Below are 16,179 nucleotides of genomic sequence, written 5' to 3' on the forward strand. Positions count from 1 at the left end.
TCCAATGGTTAGTGGCATCAACATATCATAATATTCTCACAAAATGGTTTTGTTGACATCGACCAGTTATTGCCAATGGTTGCCCAAGCATGTCTTTTGGGCAGTTGGATTGGCAAAAAAGGAGGGTGGAGATAATGCTACACGAATTATAGCATTAGAAGACCATCTTAAGTTGCGTCATACATACTTCAAACGGATTTTGTGGTTCAAACGCATGCCGGAGACAACTCTTTCAGGTCCTACGCAGCTTCTATAAAAGGTCTTCTCTGTGAGGCTGTTTAATATATAACTCAAGTTGCTCAACCAATATCTGTCACTTCAATCGTTCTTTCTTGCCTTCCCTTTGAGACTTGGTACCCAATTTATGCTCATAAAATGGCACATTTACGTCTCATTTGTGCAAAACTCCTTTGTCTTTGACCGCTAGTATTACAATTATTGGTGAAACAGTTGTTGATTATGATACGAAAGAAGTGATTCTTCTAATAACCCAGCATGGGTATTGATTGTTTTTCATGAATCGCATTCCATAATTTGTGCAGTATACTATTTCTTTTAATGAATTATCATGATTTTGGCCTAGAGAGAGTGCAAATATGACAAAAAAATGTATAAGTGATAAGAAAATGCTGATGTTAGTACCACATCAAAAGCCTGATCAACAACAGGTATGGTGACAAATGTCACCACATGGCTAATGCCGTGGTGGTGCCACCTCAATGGTGGCATGACAATTCAAGGGATAGCACCGCCACGTAAGCGTGATGTGAATGAATCACATGTTGACATGTGGTAGAAAGAGCTGCATCTATAGTTGATTGGCTCGGGCGTATAAAGCCACCCGTACGGTGCAGCTGAGTCGCATTCTCAAGTGTATAATAAAAACACATGAATATAAATAAGTAAAGTTAAGCTAATGAGATTGTGATTTTTTTTAATAATTATAGAATACAAATAAGTTTAAAATAGAATAACTCATAATTGCTAAGAAAACATTAATGGTTATATATCATATATTATTTAAGAAAAAGTTATTGAAATTTTCTTTCCCTTGCGGGGCACAGTTCCTCATCTCGGGAGGATGTGCCCCTACTCCACCCCACATTTGGCGATCGGAAACCAATGCTGATAATTGTACTCCATAAGAACATAATTGTATAATCTTGAAACATTTCATAAAAAGCGTTTAGGATTTCTAATATAATATTTCTTTTTCATGTTTATCACATGTGCAAGGGAATCGCAATCTGTACTAATTATGACGATCAACTTGTCTTAATCCTCCTCCTCCTTTCGCAATGTAAAGAAGGCACTAAACATGTTAGAATTATTTTGAGATTATCGAAATCATTCTCTTCACAAATTGTCACACTAATATAACAAGGGGCAGCAATTCATAACTGGGATAAACTTGAGCAAGCCATAGATGTATCGAGAAAAGTCTTACACTACACAGGACAAAGTTAATTTAAAGATGACACAGACTAACACACTGTTGTTGGTATTTAATTGAAATAAATTGCAATCAGCGCAAAACAACCCAAATAATCAGTATTATATTGATGATATGAATTGTCAATCATTCTTACTATAATCCCAATTAGATTTGATGTCAATCCAATAAGAAAAAATAAAACTTTTTGTAGTCTTGGATTTCAAGCGACATAAGGACGTAAAGATCCCTTCCCACAGAAGTGTGATTTGGGTTTAAACTCACTGTAAGAACTTGGAAAATGATGTGTATGGAGTGTCCATTGGTTAGTGGCATCCACGTATCATAATCCTCTCGCAAAAAGGTTTTGTTGACATTGAATGGTTATTGCCAATGGTTGCCCAAGCATGTATTTTGGGCATTCGGATTGGAAAAAAGGAGGGTGGAAATAATGGTACATGAATTATAGTATTAGAAGACCATCTAAAGCTGTGTCATACTTTGAACAGATTTTGTGGGTCGAGCGTGTACCGGAAACAACTCTTTTAGAGTCCTACATAGCTTCTATAAAAGGTCTTCTAAGTGAGGCTGTTTAATATATAACTTAAGCTGCTCAACCAATACATCTCACTTAAATCTTTCTTTCTCGTCCTCCCTTTGAGACTTGGTACTCAATTTATGCTCATAAAATGGCACATTCGCATCTCATTTGTGCACAACTCCTTTGTTCTTGTCTTCTTTTGGCTGCCCTCCTCATGTCATGCTTCATTATCATTGTTTCTGCTATTAATGATACAAACAGGTTTGCATTGTTTACATTCAAGGTTGAAATAACTAGGGATCCTTTTGGATTGCTTAACTCATGGAACGACAGCACTAACTTCTACCGATGGTATGGGGTTATATGCGATCATCGACACCACAGAGTCATTATACTGGACCTCCATTCCAAAGAACTCTCGGAACCCATCTCCTCTCACATAGGGAACCTCAACTTCTTGAGACTGTTGTTGCTTCAAAACAATAGCTTCAGCCTTGAAATCCCTCCACAAATTGGCCTGCTTTGCATTTATCCAATAATTCATTGACGGGTGAGATTCCTAGGAATATATCAAGTTGCACGAATCTTCTAGATTTTCACTTCCATTACAACTATTTGGTCGGAGGAATTCCAGTGGAGTTAGGCTTCTTGTCAAATCTTCAAAAGATCAGCTTTGCCATGAACCGAGTAACCAGTAGCATCCCTTCATTCATAGGCAATTTATCATCTCTGAAGTTGATTTCTTGTTCCTTCAATGATTTGAGTGGGATTATTCCCTAATCTCTAGGTTGACTAACCAAACTACAACTGCTTGCCTTGGGAGTCAACAGGCTATCATGTATTATTCCACCTTCTATCTTCAACATGTCTTAGTTGACTGGATTTGACGTAATTATGAACTAGATCCATGGCAATCTTCCTGAAGATATAGGATTCACTCTTCCGAATCTTCAAATTTTTAGCATTGTTAATAACCACTTCACTGGATCAATTCCCTCGTCGATATCCAATTCCACAAATCTAATGATGCTCCAACTTTCTGGCAATGAGCTCTCTAGGAAAGTCCCTTCATTGGCAAATCTCTGTAACATTGAGGCTTTGTCCATATTCTACAATTATCTCGGGAGTGGAAGGTCCGATGTAGATGATCTCAACTTCCTTTGCTCACTAACAAATGCCGCTAACTTAAGGAAATTGTTAGCGCATGAAAATAGATTAGGTGGGACCCTTCATGTATGTATCGGTAATCTTTCTGCTACTTTAATAGACATGTCACTCGGCCGGAATCTGACTTCGGGTGAAATCTCGAGAGAGATTAATAAACTTGTCAACTTGCAAAGATTACTTTTATTTCACAACCTCCGAGTTCGATCCCGTTTGATTTAGGAAGCCTTTCAAATCTCCTAGTGTTGGCCTTGGAAGGCAATAGTCTACTTGGCATAATCCCATCCTCTTTGCCAAAAATAAGTTGAAAGGGCTGATTCCTTCATATCTAGTCAAATATCAGAGCTTGACATATCTAGATCTTTCCAACAACTATCTTAGTGGTCCAGTTATATTTCCCGTGGCAGGGAACCTCCTTTATTTGAATTTGTCTCGAAACCATCTAAGTGGAGTCCTTCCAATGAAAATTGGCAACTTGAAACATTTGGTTGCATTAGATGTCTCCGGAAATATTCTGGATGGTGAAATCCCCAGCAATCTAAGCAATTGTGATGGACTGACGATACTAAGAATGCGAGATAACCTTTTTCACGGGTCCATTCCTCAACCAATTAACTCATTAAGAAGTATTGAGGAATTAGATCTTTCCAACAACAGTTTCTCTAGTGAAATTCCAAAGTTCTTGGAGGCATTTCAGTATTTGGAAGTGCTGAATTTATCTTACAATCGTTTGGAAGGCCTGCTACCAACTCAAGGTGTTTTTAGGAATGTGAGTGCGACTTTTGTTGCTGGAAATGAAAAGCTCTGTGGAGGAATGCCTAAATTTGAGCTCCCTGAGTGCGTCTCTCGAAACTCCAAAAACAAAGGACGAGTCCACAAGTTGAAACTCATCGTCACCATCCTTTTTAGTCTTCTTGGAATAACTCTCATTGTCACTTTCCTATATCTATGTTGGTTGAAGATGAAAAGAAACGAGCCAATTTCAAGCTCCTTAGATGATTCTATGTTGAATCTATCTTACGGAGCTCTTCTAAAAGCAACCGATGCTTCTCTTTAACTAATTTGATTGGGGTCAGGAGTTTTGGATCCGTCTACAAGGGGTTGCTCCAGGAGAACAGAATTGTCATTGTAGTGAAAGTGCTCAATTTTACACGGCACGATGCTCTCAAGAGCTTGAAAGCTGAGTGCGAGGCTTTAAAGCGTATTAAACATTGAAATCTTCTAAAAGTCTTGATGGCGTGCTCAGGCATTGACTATAAGGGTGATGAGTTTAAGGCTTTAGTTTGTGAGTTCATGGTCAATGGCAGCCTAGATGAGTGGGTGCACCCAAATCTAGCTCCAAATGATGCGGAGGGACATTCCAAGAAATTGAGTCTCCTCCAAAGGATAAACATTTCCCTTGATGTTGCTTCGGCATTAGAATATCTCCATTATCAATGTGAAAGCCCAATAATTCATTGGGATCTAAAGCCAAGTGTTGACACTTAATTTTGAAAAAATAAAATTGCATTTTGAACAAATAAAAAGAAAAAAAAAATGAAAAAGGGAGAAATTAATTTGATTGAATTATGCAAGGAAATATAGAATTCTGATGGATGTCCATATTTTGTTAATGCAATAATAATTTTGAAATCAAGTGAAAAATTGATAAGAATTTAACTGATTACCAAATCATATAAATTTGATTTAATGTAACAAGAAATGATAACTCAGGAAATGTGATATAAAGAGACCGTTTCGAATGACTATAAAAGAGAGGTTCATTTTTCATGACGGGGAATTGGAAAAGGGGGATGACTTTCGAAAAAAAATTGAGAGCGAATTCGAAGAGCAAAAAAATTTGTGCGTGAGAGAATTCTAAAAAAAATACAAATTCTTTTCTTTTCGGGTGAAAAGCTACGTCTGCAGAAAGGGGATAGCAGCGGAGAGAGCTCGTGTGAAGGGACGTGCTGCAGTAGGAAAAAGAAAAAAAAAAAAGAGAAAAAAGAAGATGAAACACTGTTCATCTTCCCCGTAAGGATCCTGCTGGTGATCGTTGCTGCTGACCGCGCCTGCACCGTCTCTCGCCGACGCCCGCCTCTCCGCCCAACGCCCGACACCGCCTGCTGCATCATCGCCGCTCGACCTCCTCTGCGACGCTAGCAGCCGCCAGCCCCGCAACGCCTGCAACCCGTGCCTCCCTGCCAACGCGACCCAGCCTCGACGCCGCCTCCGCCGTCGATCTTGCAGCTCGCGAAGCCCCTCACCGCCTGACTACTGCCGTCCCGATCTCACTGCTCGAGTGCCCCGACACCTACAGATCTCCTGCTCGCCTGTCACCACGCCGGGGTGCCGCTCGATTCGTCGTGCCCCTGCGCCGGAAGCTCGACGCCGTCGCCGCCCAGCAGTCTGCGACGCCCTGACGCCCGCTGGTCGCTGTGCCGAACCTCTGTGACGCCGTCACCGCCCCTGCCCTCAGCGCCGCCAGCACCCCCGTCGCCGCCCAGCTTCGCCGGAGCTCTGACCGCGACGCCCCTGCCGGACCTCCGTTCAGCCACTTCTGGTCGGGCCCCACGGCTGCCACCCCAATTTTGAAAAAATAGAAAAAAAAAAACACATTAGGTAGTTTTTTCAGTTTATTTATTTATTTTATTATTTTTATTTTACTTTATCTTTTTTCTTTTTAGTATAATTAGTTCTTAGTATATGATTGGAAATTCTAACATATTATCTGATTCGCAACCGCGCCTAGATTTTTTTATTTCATCTATAAGGCTTTAGATAAAATAATTAATCAAACGAGACTAAAATAGGCTTTAGATAAAATAATTAATCAAATGGGACTAAAATTGATATTTTGATCTTTAAGACTTTTTAATCAATTTATTGATTTTACTAGCGAAATATTACCCTTTGGTCTAAGCGATGTATGATATTTTTAATAATTGTGAATAGTTTGTTTTGTCTTGATTACTTTATTTATCTTGAAATATGTTTGAGTTAGAATATTGCATGTTTTAGGGTTATTTGCATATTTAAACTAAACATTTTATTTATCATGAATTTTTAAATAAAAATAAAAATCAAAAATCAAAAAAATCAAAAAATAAGTAAATTTAGGATGTTAGATTTTTGTTTCATTAGCTTAAAGTGCATGTTTAATTGTTTGACATTTCTTAATTTTGAAATTAATTAAAAAAAAAACAAAAATCATCATACATATGCCATGTAAGATTAGGGCATCCATTTGCACGTCATTGCACATTAGGATAAATTGAATACTTCATTTTAAATTTAGATTGATTTAGATAGATTGCATCTTATGTTAGAGATTACTAAGTTAAGATAATATCTTGGTTTAAATTAGGGTTTAGCTTGACCTAATCCTTAATATAAGTTGGATAGGATTTTAATTTAGCTAGATAATTTTCACTTTTTTCCAATTTCGAATTTCATAAAAAATACAAAAAAATGTCTAATGATAAATTAATCCATTCAGAATTAGATTCATGAAATGCATCATTTAGTGATTGTTGTTAGGTCTATTTAACTAGAAATTGCCTGTCATTAGAATTATGTCATATTGCATTGCATAAAACATGATTTTCATTGAATAAGTGAAAAAAAAGAATTTGCGTGTTAATTAAAAATCATATCTATGGTTGTTAATGTTGATCTAATTTAACATTACAGATGCTTTCGTTGCTTTGAAGTGAGTTTTGCAATTTATTATTTATCTGGGTGTTAAATTGGTGGTTTGCATACATGTTCGTAAAATTCTAAATGCAAGTACACGTGTCGAACAAGTAATATAATGATGAGATAAAGTATCGTCCCACGGAGATCGATGATTAATAAACTAATTAAATACTAAAATAGATTAATTCTAAAATCTATCTAACATATCAAAATATAATTAAGAATAAATTAAAAAACGAAATTTGTAGACTAAATGCAGTAAATCGATCAGATAAATATGTTAGAGTATCCGATTTCACCATAATCATTAAATATGAATTTCAGATTATTGTGAATACAAGAACAATATCAAACATGTGATAGCGGAATTTCCTAATCTATTTACTATCCTATCTCTAGGTATAACAAACCTACTCAGCTTATTAATCAACTATATCTCTATGTGAATTAAAATAAACATGAATGCATTAAAAACTATGAATATTCCCAGTTTACAATGAGTCTTTTGGATCACCTTATCACCGAAAACTACACAAATAACGCGATATATTTCTATCCATGTTTAATTCATGGTTATATATTATAATGAGTAATTGCATATTATCACCTCTCAGTCTCAAACATACACATCAGATCATTCAAGTGGTGGCCAGTCACTCAAAAGTATTAAACACAATAATATATAACTCACATGAATGAAATCAATTGTAAAACATAAAAATCATGAAATTCATATCATCATGGTTAGGCTACATCGTAACCCTAACAAAAGAAAATTAGAATATAGTAGAAGAAAGAATAAAAATATAAATCAAACCAAGCATCTTGAATTAAAGGACAAGAATTCTGTCACCACTTTTCTCTTCTCTTCAAAATACTTGAAAAACTCTCATAACAATGGAAAACGATTTAACCAAAAACCCTAGCTACTCTCTCTATCTCTATTTATAGGATATATCAAATACCTATCTCCCAACGCTTGCAAATAATATTAGGGAACAAAATCAAGAATTTCCTGATTTGATATCCATCTTTCACTGCTGCTTTTATTTGAATTCCTGATAGTTGCCATTCTTTTCCTTATCCTCTTCATATTTATTTTGCATAAATAAGGAAAATTCAAATAATCAGAAGGAAATCCAAATATTTTCTCACATATAATGCATTAATTACTGCCTAAAATAGGTAAAATAACTCTATTTTTATAGAGTTATCAAACCCCCAAACTTAACATTTTGCTAGTCCTCAAGCAAAAGTAAGATATAACACATACTCAACCTAATAACCTTTTCCATGACATCTTTCCATAATTGCTTAAATTCACAATTCAAAGAAAAACACAAATTTCATCCAAACATTGAAATCAATTTATAAGTTAAGACTAATTTTGACTATATGATCCAAATGTGTGTGTGAGAGTTCTCATCTTTTTTGAATTATATGCAATCCAGATAAATTCACATTGACATGTAACCTCTCAAAAATTCTCAATAATTATGACCAAGTCTCATAGATTTGTTTTTCATTCCTCTCTCCACTAATGTAAGCTAATCATCCAACCAAAAATCAATAGAACTTTTCTCGGGTTGTAATGTAAGGCTAGGCTAAAGGTGAGATAACAGGAATTTTAAGCTCAAATCACCCATCAACACGTTGATTTCTAGGATCTAATTGGAACCAATGTCATTGTCCAATTTCACTCCTTCAAGATAATTTTTCTGCCATCATATATCATCATTCTTTTTTTCTTTCTTTTTTCTTTCTTATTCTCTCTCTCTCTCTCTCTCTCTCTCTCTCTTTTTTGAATTGCTTTATGGTGGAGTTTCTCTCAAAGTCTTTCCTAATATAACATGAAAATTTCCAACCCATTGAGTATCCAAAAGGCTCACTCAATTGAAAGTTGGATAGGGAACCATAAAAGTAATTTTTTTTTTTTTTTTACAATACACCCCAAACAACCATAGCAATCACTTCCTTTTTTTTTTTTTTTTTTTTTTCATACTCTATCATTCCTCCCAAATTTCTATCAAGCTCAAATAATTTTTTATCCCAAAAGAAAATCAACATGTTCATAGGGCATGAGATAAGGATATAATGTGATAACGGCTAGGCTAAACATATATGGGTGCCAATGAAAAATTGGGTAGTAATTAAGGCTCAACGGGGTGACTAGGGATAAATAAACAGGGTAGCTTGAAAGGCTCAATCAATCCAAAAACTGCCTAAATCATTTTCTCAGTTAGATTTAGCTTAGGATTTCGCCTTAAGAGAAAATCAAACAAATTCTAAGATTTTGGTGAAATCTAAGAAAATCACATATTTTACATGAATGTTCTCTAGATTTACAAATAATTCAAAAAGTAAGGACTTTTAGCGCTTAGTAAGTGGATCAATATAATCAGAATTAAGATTAACTCACACATCAATTGCAAGTTTAAATAAAATTTAAATTTTCCTAAAAATCATAAAAATTCACAACCAGGAAAGCAATCATGAAAAAAATTATCCAAATTTTTTTTGTTGCCCCCCCAAACTTGAATGAAATAGTGTCCTCAATATGAAAAATAAAAATAGGAAGAAGAAAACTCCTTTGGTTGTAGGATAAGTCCATAGATGACCTTGACGATTAAACTCTTGAAATGTGCTCCCTAAAAATTAACCTGGATAAAATAGAGAAAAGTTAATCTCTCTCTCTCTCTCTCTCTTTTTCTCTCTCTCTCTCTTTTGCAATACATAAACTTAAAAGTAAAGTAAAAACATAATTAAAATGCTTGGGTTACCTCCCAAGAAGCGCTTGCTTTATAGTTTTCAGCCAAACCATCTCAGATGTCGCTATTCTGAAGGATGAAGTTCAATGGTGGTCTTCTGCTTGTTGTAACCACCTTCAAAGTAGGGCTTCAAATGTTGACCGTTCACTTTGAATGTGTCCTCAGTGTCATGCGCAACTTTAATTGTTCCATATGAGTACCTGTGTAACTGTAAAAAGACCACACCATCTAGACCGCAACTTTCTTGGAAAAAGTTTAAGACGAGAGTTATAGAGTAAAACTTTTTGACCAATTTTAAACTCTCTTCTGAATATGTGTTTGTCATGCCATCTTTTTGTACGCTCCTTGTACAACTTAGAATTTTCATAGGCCCCATTGCGAAATTCCTCCAATTCATTTAGTTGCAATAATCTTTCTTCACCTGCAGATTGCATGTCAAAATTCAGAAATTTCAATGCCCAATATGCTTTATACTCTAATTCCACTAGTAAGTGACAAGACTTTCCAAATACTAGCCTAAAAGGAGACATCCCAATTGGAGTTTTGAACGCTGTCCTATAGGCCCAAAGTGCATCATCAAGTTTTATTGACCAATCTTTCCTAGAGGCATTCACTGTTTTTTCTAAAATTCTCTTGATTTCCCTATTTGAAATCTCTACTTGACCACTAGTCTGAGGATGATAAGGGGTTGCAACCTTATGTGTGACTCCGTACTTACTCAGAGTGCTTCAAATTGTTTATTTTAAAAATGTGTCCCCCTATCACTTATGATTGTCTTAGGAGTGCCAAATCGGGTAAAAATATTTTTCTTCAAAAATTTCACCACAACCTTAGCATTATTTGTTGGCAATGCTACAGCTTTTACCTACTTAGACACAAACTCCACAGCCACTAAAATATATAAATTTCCATAAGAAGGTGTAAAGGGTCCCATGAAATCAATACCCCGAATATCAAATAATTCACACACAATAATGTTGTTTAAAGGTATCTCATTTTTCTTAAAATATTTCCAGTTCTCTGACACCTATCACATGAAGCTATATAAGAGTATGCATATTTAAAAAGTGTAGGCCAATAAAATCCAGATTGTAAAATCTTAGCTGCAGTTTTTATGGCACTAAAATGGCCACCTGTCTCTCCATCATGACAATGATGTAGAATGTTTGCATTCTCTTCATCTAAAATACATCTCCTTATGACCTGATCTGCACATACTTTAAACAAGAAATGTTCTTTCCAAAAATAATTTTTAACATCATAAAAGAATTTTTTTTCTTTTGTTGATATGATAATTCAGGAAGAGGAACATTACTTACCAAATAATTTACAAAGTCAGCATACCAAGGAATTGACTTGATGGAAAACAATTTCTTATCAGGGAACTCTTCCAAAATTGGTCTTACCTCTTCCTTTGAATTTAGAAATTCTTGATAAGTGATCTGCAATTACATTTTCAGTCCCCTTCTTATCTTTGATTTCCAAATCAAAATCTTGTAGCAATAGAATCCACCTGATCAACTTGGGTTTTGATTTTTTTCTTTTCAAGCAGATACTTAAGAGCAGAGTTGTCAGAATAAACTATAACTTTTAAGCCAATTAAATAAGAACCAAATTTATCAAAAGGAAATACTACCGCCAGAAGTTCATTTTCTGTTGTTAAATAATTCAATTGTGCACCTGACAAGGTTTGACTGGCATAGTATATGGTTTGAAAATTTTTATTCTTCATTTGTCCCAAAACAGCTCCTATTGCAGAATCGCTAACATCACACATCAGTTCAAAAGGTAAATCCCAATTTGGTGCTGCCATGATTGGTGCTGATATTAACTTCTCCTTTAAAGTGTTAAAAGCCTACATGCATTCAACAGAAAAATTAAAAGGAGCATCTTTTTCCAAAAGATTAGAAAGAGGTTTAGCAATTTTTGAAACATCTTTTATAAATCACCTGTAAAATCCTACATGCCCCAAAAATCCTCTGACAAGTTTCACAGATGTTGGCGGAGGTAATTTTGTAATGACTTCCACTTTGGCTCGATCGACTTCTATTCCGTTTTGAAAATTTTTATGCCTGAGCACTATTCCTTCCTGCACTAGAAAGTGACACTTCTCCCAATTCAAAACAAGGTTAGTCTCCTCACATATTTGTAAGACCAAAGCCAAATTATTTAAACAAGAATCAAATGATAGGCAAAAAACGGAAAAATCATCCATGAAAATCTCAATATATTTTTCAACCATATCAGAAAAAATAGCCATCATGCATCTCTGAAAAGTAGCTAGCGCATTACGTAGACCAAAGGGCATTCTTCTAAAAGCAAAAGTACCATAGGGACAAGTGAAAGTAGTTTTCTCTTGATCTTCTAGTGCAATAGGAATCTGATTATACCCTGAATACTCATCTAGAAAGCAATAAAACTCATGCCCTATAAGTCTTTCTAACATCTGATCAATAAATGGTAAAGGAAAGTGATCTTTTCTAGTGGTATCATTCAATTTTCTGTAATCCATACACACACACCATCCAGTAACTGTTCTAGTTGGAATCAATTCATTGTTGTCGTTTTTCTAAACAATCATACCATGTTTCTTTGGCACAACTTGTACAGGACTTACCCAAGAACTATCAGAGATAGGATAGATGATACCTGCATCAAGTAGCTTAATTACCTCAGTTTTCACTTCTTCTTGCATTTTCGGGTTCAAATGCCTCTGAGGTTGGATAGTGGGTTTATATTGCCCCTCCATCAAAATTTTGTGCATGCAAATTGAATGACTAATTCCCTTGATATCAGCTATTTTCCATCTAATTGCACATTTATGCTCTCTTAATACTCTAAGCAATTTCTCCTCCATAAAATCTGTCAAAGAAGAAGATATAATTACCGGTAAAGAAAAAACTCCATCTAAATAAGCATATTTCAAATGAGAAGGTAAGGGTTTGAGTTCAAGAATTGGAGGCTCTTCAATTGATGGTTTAGGCTTTGTAATGTGTTGTTTCAACTCCTCAAATTTAATTGCATTTTGCCTTGAATATGATGGAATTGCCTCCATGAAATTTGCGTACTCCTTTATCTCATCATTTTGAATATCTTTGTCTATTGGTTGAATCAGACATGCTTCAAGTGGATCTTCAAAAATATTTTCTTGAAAAACCTTATTCACCAACTTGTCAACTGTCTCAACTCTAAAACAAGAATTATCATCAGATGGATATTTCATTGCTTTAAAAACATTAAATGAAACAAGATCATCTTGAACTCTAAGAATTAACTTCCCTTGTTGTACATCAACAAGAGCCCTTCATGTTAAGGTCGACCTAAGATAAGTGGTACCTCAAAATCTTCCTCCATGTCAAGAATTATGAAATCTGCAGGAAAGATAAATTTGTCAACTTTTATCAAAACATCTTCCACAATACCTCTCGAATATTTAATTGATCAATCAGCCAGTTGAAGTGACACTGTAGTTGCTTTTACCTCGCTCAATCCTAATTTCTTGAAAACAGAATAAGGCATTAGATTAATACTTGCACCTAGACACATTAAACGGTGGGTCGGGTCGGGTTTGGGTCGGGTCATAAATGGTCCGACCTAAATCGACCCATTTAACCCGTTATGACCCATTTATTACAATGCAAAAATTTTGACCCATATCCGACCCGACCCGCAGGCCCGACCCATACTCGATCCATTTAACGAAACCTAAAAATTTTATATATATATATTTTTAAAATGATATTGCTAAAATGGTTTTATACAACATAAATTTAATAGATAATTTTTATAATTTTTAAAATAATTATTTTAAAAAAATCGAATTTTAATTATTTTTTGTTTTTTAAAAAATTAATTTTTAATTTTTTAATTTTTATTTTTTTAAAAATAATTTTTTATTTTTATTTTTTAAAAATAATTTTTAATTATTTTTATTTTTATTTTTAAGAATATAATTTAATATAATATTTCTTTTTCTTTTTCTTTTTCTTTTTCTTCTTCTTCTTGATCGGCCGCCCACGCCACGACGACGCTTGGGCGCCGACCACGAGCGAGCCTCGAGCTCGCCGGCTCGACGCCGGCGAGCTCGAGGCTCGCCAGATCCGGCGAGCTCGAGCTCTCCCGACGCCGGCGAGCTCGAGTCTCGCCCGGTTCCGCGAGCTCGAGCTCGCCCGACGCCGGCAGCTCGAGTCTCGCCGGATCGGCGAGGCTCCGGATCCGGCGAGCTCGAGGCTCGCTAGCGTCGGGCGAGCTCGAGCTCGCCCCTCGCCGGATCTGGCTAGGCTCGAGCCTCGCCGGACGTCGGCGAGGCCTCCGCCTCGCCGGATCTGGCGAGCTCGAGGCTCGCCGGCGTCGGGCGAGCTCGAGCTCGAGGCTCGCCGGCGTCGGGCGAGCTCGAGCTCGCCCCTCGCCCGACGCCGGCGAGTTCGAGTCTCGCCCAGATCGGCGAGGCTCGAGCCTCCGCCTCGCGAGATCCGGCGAGCTCGAGCTCGCCCGACGCCGCTCGCCTCCGGCGAGCTCGAGGCTCGCCCGGCCGTCGCCGGCCATCGCCGTGCCGGCGACCGGAGGAAGAAGAAAGAAAAAAAATAAGAAGAAAGAAAAAAAAAAAAAAATTATAATTATAATTTCGGTTTTTATAAAAAAAAAAAATTGTAAAGTCAAAAAGAGGAGAGAGATGATGGGGTTTTAAATGAAAATAAATAGGTTTATTTTTAATGGGTTGATAAATGGGTCAACTCTTTAATCCATTTAAAACCCATATATCTTAGTCTTAACCCATTAAAACTCATTATGGGTGCTTTATGAAAGAAAGCTTGACCCATTAATGACCCATTTAACCATAAATGGGTCTATAAATGGGTTGTGCAACCCATTTAACACCTCTATTGCACCTAAATCACATAATGTTTTTCAAAGTAAGAATCCCCAATAGTGCAAGGAATAGTAAAACTCGCTGGATCTTTTAATTTCGGAGGCAATTTATTTTGTAGGATGGCCGAACACTTCTCATTTAACTTCACAGTTTCATAATCCTTCAATTTCCTTTTGTTTGCCAAAATCTCATTAAATTTTTTTTGCATAACTATGTATTTGCGCTAAAACATTTGCAAAAGGAATGTTAATGTGCAATTTTTTAAATACATCAAGAAATTTAGAAAATTGCTTATCTATTTTGTGCTGCTAGAGTCGCTGAGGAAATGGAATTGGTGGCACATATGGCTTGGGATTATCTGGAAAAAAGTTTACTCTTGCTTGTCTCCTTTGAATGTTAATGCCTTTATGTTTTCAATTGGATTTTTCTCTGTGTTGCTCGGCAAAGAACCCTGTTGTCTTCCTGACATCATACTTGCTAACTGACCCATTTGCATCTTCAAATTTCTAATTGAAGCCTCTTGGTTTTGAAATCTCACATCCGTGCTTTTGATGAAGTCATGAGTTGTGTTAACAAGTTTGGTGACTATATCTCCCAAATTTGACTTTGTCTCTTCTGATTGTGCATCCAGGTGTCTCGTCACATTTTGATTATTCCATGAAAAATTTGGATGATTGCGCCATCCCGAATTGTATGTGTTGGAGTAGGGATTATTTTGTGACCTGTTAAAATTCCCAACAAAGTTAGAATTTTCATTAGATTTTTTGAAAGTATTACCTACTTGACACTCTGTGCTAACATGTCCTCCATCACAAAAATTACATGTCAAATTCTGAATTTTCATGGTTGAAACACTCATATTATCAAGCTTTTTGTTGATTGCTTCAAATTGTGCAACAATTGCAACAAAAGCATCCACTTCATGAACTCCACTAACTTTTCGCATTGGTAGCCTCTCAGTAGGCCATTGATAACTATTGGACGCCATCTCCTCTAATAGATTGTAGGCTTCTTCTGGTGTTTTATTATTTAGAGTTCCTTTTGCAGCTGCATCAATCATAGAACGAAGATTTGTACTAGAGCCATTATAAAAAGTTTGCATACAGGTAGTCCATGATGTGGGCATCTCCTAAGAAATTCTTCGAATCTTTTCCATGCTTCATATAATGATTCATTATCCATCTGCATAAAATTAGTAATATCGTTACGCATCTTCGCAGACTTTGCGGGTGGAAAGAACTTACCAAGAAATTTCTGAGCCATATCATTCCATGTAGTAATTGATCCTGCAAGAAGAGAAGAAAGCCAACTCTTAGCTTTGTCTCTAAGAGAGAATGGAAATAATCTCAATCTAATAGCATCATCTGTAACTCCATTATATTTAATGGTGTCACATATTTCAAGAAAAGTATCGATGTGAGCGTTTGGATCATTGCTTGGTAGCCCACTGAATTGCACTGATTGTTGAAACATTTGAATGAGTGACAGTTTGATCTCAAAGTTGTTTGCTTGAATTGCAAGTCTTTTGATACTTGATGCGGTGCCTTGAACTGTTGGCGCAACATAATCTCTTAAGAGTCTACGTGGATTTTCATTCTCACCTTCTGCCATCTTAGTGTGATTTCTCTATTCTCTCAGTCGCCTTTTGAATGTACGCTCGATTTCTGGATCAAGTTCAATAAGTTTCCTTTGTTGGCTACGTGTCATAAACCGATGTACACCCTGA

The 16,179-nt window shown here is 36.2% G+C and overlaps 1 non-coding gene across 1 annotated transcript; it reads left to right on the top strand.

Moving 5' to 3' along the window:
* Positions 1-15,561: 15,561 nt before the first annotated feature.
* Positions 15,562-15,668, top strand: LOC120289295. Its single transcript, XR_005547219.1, has one exon. It is a non-coding gene; the product is annotated as a small nucleolar RNA R71 (small nucleolar RNA).
* Positions 15,669-16,179: the final 511 nt, after the last annotated feature.

Source organism: Eucalyptus grandis, chromosome 10 (assembly GCF_016545825.1).
Source record: "Eucalyptus grandis isolate ANBG69807.140 chromosome 10, ASM1654582v1, whole genome shotgun sequence".
Classification (NCBI taxonomy): Eukaryota; Viridiplantae; Streptophyta; class Magnoliopsida; order Myrtales; family Myrtaceae; genus Eucalyptus; species Eucalyptus grandis.